We start from the raw sequence: 4,214 nt of genomic DNA, 5'->3' as shown, positions 1-4,214 counted from the left end.
AATGAGATTGGCACAGGATAGAGCAGGGTTTAGGGCTGTTGTACATAGGGTCGCTATGAGTCGCAAGCGACTCGATGGCACATAACAACAACAACAAGAACAACAACAACTTGTCATATTGCCCTAGCAAGCACTTCCAATACAATATTGAATAGTAGTGGTAACTGTGGACATCAAAAAGTGTGCCTTAGAGTTGCATCCTTTCAGAAAAAATTATTCAACCTATATGATAAAGAAAAGGTAGTAGCATTAAACCTATATGATACACAAAAGGTAGTAGGTCCCCAGACCTTTCTTTCTTGTCCGTCTCAGTCTGGAAGATACACTGACACCTGTTCAGCTCCATTCTCCACTGACAGATAGCTGGTTGCTCTCCATGAGAAATATTGGCTTGGCTTCCAACCCTTGTCTTCTACATGAAAGGTAAGAATTCCACCTCTGAATTACATACTACTGTAATGATAATAACAATAACAATAACAGTTACTGTTGTTGTTGTTGTTATTATTAATTATTAATTATTAATTATTGTTATTATTATTATTCCCTGCTTCTTTTCCCTGACTTGCCTTTGGGTTAGATCCTGACAGTTCTCAATTCCTCCTCATACTCCAAAAATGCTGAAGAATATACAACCTTTCATTGAAGTGTTAGAAACACCAGAAAATTATCTAGGAAGCCCCAGCCCACTTGGGTTCACATTGCCACAAAGAGAGGAAATATCAGGACAGCATCATGGTGAGTAAAATAAGAATGTATCCCATGTACACTTCAGGGAGAAGGTCGTGCTAGGGAATTTGAAGCTGCAAGGAAAATAAAGGGCAACAACCTAAACCGCATCCAACTTTTGAGCAGATTCTAGTTCCAGCCAGGCTGAGGGCTAATTGGTTGCAAGTGAGCACACTTTTAAAAGAACAGTCTGGCTTTTTCCTTAGGTTCTGTCTAAGCAGACACCTGTTTTGTTCCATCTTCATCCTCTTATTATCATCCCCAGAGAGTAACTCAGCAATTAGGACTTTGCTACCATATTGGGGATCTTTCTTCTCCTTATCCACCTCCTTTGCCTCCATCTGAACATATGTCTATATCTGTGAAACACTCCCAACAGCTGCTTCACTGCTGTTTTATGAGCATCTACATTGGGTAGTGCAGTGTTCCCCCGAGTATTCTGCTGACGGTGTGTGGAATAATTTTAGAGGGTGAATGGATGAACATTTTCAGACTTAGATTTCCTTTAATATGGACCAGGTAAAAAGAGAAAATTGGTGCAGCAAAATGTGATTTCACAGACATTGTTACTAATCATGAGGCTTAATAGATATTTAAGTTTAAGAGGAAGTAATTTAATTTTTTAAGAATATAAAAAAAATAATAGAACTTGGAGTTACAATAAAATGCTAAAATTGCATAAGTGCTATTTGGGTACTTCAATACGAGCAATACCACTTTACTGGGGATGTGGCATTGGAATGACTCTGTCCTGAGTTTGAATTTTGCACTTGCTGGTGGTGCAAACAGTTAACACTATTAGCTGGCAAACAGAAGATTGGCAGCTGCGTTCTACCCAGAGGCACCCCAGATGAAAGAGCAGGCCAGGCCACTACTCCTGAAAAATCAGTTACTGCAACCCAAGGGAGCACAGTGCTACGCTGACATGTATTAGGTCACCATGAATTGGAATTGACTCAGTGATAACCAGCACTACTGTTTGAAGTTCAGGTTTTCTCCTTCTTATCATTGTGACCTTGGAAAAGCCAGCCTCTTTGAAGTCAGGTCTCCATTGGTAAAAGGAGGCAATAGAATTTTAATGTGTGTGTGTTTGTGCTTTGTCTGGGCTGCGAGTGCCTCTCATCTGTGAATGCTTTGAGGCATGGGTCCATGTCCTCATAGACCACATATTCAGTCTGGACTTACTACTAGCACTACTGCAAGTAAAAAGGGCCTGAGATATGTCTCTTACTGATTGTACGTCTTTAAGAAAATTATCTAGCCTCTCTAAAGAATAGATTCCTCATCACTATAATAGAAATGATGATAACAATGTGCATTCTTAGAAACACACATCACGCTGAGAAAAATAGAGGGTCAGTAAAAGAAAGGAAAACTTTCAGCTATGTGGACACACACAACAGCTACACCAATTGGCTTGAATATGGCACAGATTGTGAGGATGGCACAGGACAGGGCAAAGTTCTAATCTGTTGTTCTTAGAGTGTGATGACTCTAAGGCATGTAACAACAATATTTTATAGTTATATTTAGATAATTAAAGAGTTAATTCCTGTTCAAGCGCTTTGCGCAATGTCTGACATTTTTTAAAGCTCAATTACATGGTTTTATTATTTTTATGTGTTTTTATTCTTATTAAATTAGTTAATGCTAGGGAACTCTGATGGCCTAGTGGTAGGGAACTACACTGCCAACCCTAAGGCAAGTGGTTCAAATCCATCAGCTGGTCCATGAAAGAAAGATAGGCAATCACTTTCCATGTGATTATACTGCTTCTGAAAACTTACCAGAGAGTCAGCTTTGATTCAACAGTACATAACAATACCACCACAAATGTTAGTTGATTAAAAGAGTGGATTAAAGTTTAGTAAAATGAATGGATGGAAGAATGAATGTTAGTGGATAAATGTGTAGAGAAAAGAGTTGGAGTTGGATGAATATGTGGATGGGTTGATAATTTTTATGTCACTGAGTTATCACTCTAGGTGGCATAGAGTTGATTATGACTTTTAACGTCCCTATAAACATAGATCTAAACCTTGCCCTATCCTGCACCATCCTCACAATATCAACCATGCTTTAGCCTGTTATTGTCACTGTGTCTATCTATCTTATTGTGAATCTCCGTCTCTTTAACCTTCTATCTTATTGAGTCTTTCTCTCTTTCATTGACCATCTAACTTTCCTAGCCTGATATCTTTTTCTAAGTACTTCCTGACAGTATACGCAGAAAAGAGACCAAGTTTTACCATCCTTGCTCCCAAGGAGCACCTTGGTTACAGTTCCTCTAAGACAAATTTGTTTGTTCTCTTGGCAGTCCAGAGTACATTCAATATTCAATGTTTTTTGTCAACCCTGCAATTTTTCTGTATTCCTTATTTCTTACTCAACTTTCAGATACTTGTTGTTGTTGTTTGTGTGCCATAGAACGAAAACTGGCCAATAACTGACCCTCCGGTGAGTTTTTAAGGGCAGTAAATAACATGGGTGGAGATTGTCCATCCTTCTTCCACAGAGCAGAGCAGCTGGTGAATGTGAACTGCATGCCTTGGGATGACAGCACAGCTTCTTACCACTAGGCCACAGTGCAGATCAGACATGCTGAAATCTTTAAAATAACATCCTTGCTTTCTAGTACTTTTAAGAGATTCTTGACAGTTCTCCAGTGTAACAGGTTTTTTTATTTCTTTACTACAACTACCATGGATGTTGATTGTGGATCTAAGTAGAAGGAAATCATTGGAAACTTTTTTTAAAGAAAAAAAATTCCTTCATTAGTATACAATTCCCACGTCCCTTCTCCCCACCCCCCACCCCGAGTACACTTCTCTATGCAACCTTAATTCTGGATTCCTGTGCTAACCATAATACTTAATCATATATCACTTCTAATCTGTTCTTTCCCTCATCTGTTTCAATACAATTGGAAACTTTTAATCTGCATCTACCATAATGTTGCCGTTTATTCCAATGATGATGATTTTTTTCTTCTTTATGAGACAAGATCCTTGTTTATTCCCATACTAAAAAAAAAAATAAGATATTTGTTCATCAGAGGATAGAAAAGGAAAATCTTTCTGAAGATTATTAAAAAAATGACTGGAACCACACATCAACAGGGAACTGCCAAAAATCAAGGGAGATTAAAAGAAGGCCATGGATTGAGAGATATCATTACTGATGTCAGGTGGATTTTGGCTGAAAGTAGTGAGTACCAAAGAGATATTTGTGTTTTATTGACTAAGCAAAGACATTTAAGACTGAGACTTGGAAACTGTACCTTTTGGAACTTACCACTTTCCTAGGTTTTTGTCTGCTCAGTAGGGATTAACTCTGTCCCGAGTAGCCACAGAAGGGGAGGCAGATACATGGTTCAGGTCAATAATTAACACCTACTGAGACTTGTGAGCTCACTTGTAGGACCCTGCCGTTTTCCTGGGCTATTTTATTGAGCAAAATACCCTGGGAAGCACTCCTGGAACTTT

The sequence above is a fragment of the Elephantulus edwardii genome, unplaced genomic scaffold (genome assembly GCF_000299155.1).
Source record: "Elephantulus edwardii isolate Elephantulus edwardi_28Jun2011 unplaced genomic scaffold, EleEdw1.0 scaffold00033, whole genome shotgun sequence".
NCBI lineage: Eukaryota > Metazoa > Chordata > Mammalia > Macroscelidea > Macroscelididae > Elephantulus > Elephantulus edwardii.
The sequence above is the reverse complement of the archived record's forward strand: the minus strand, read 5'-3'. Positions refer to the sequence as shown.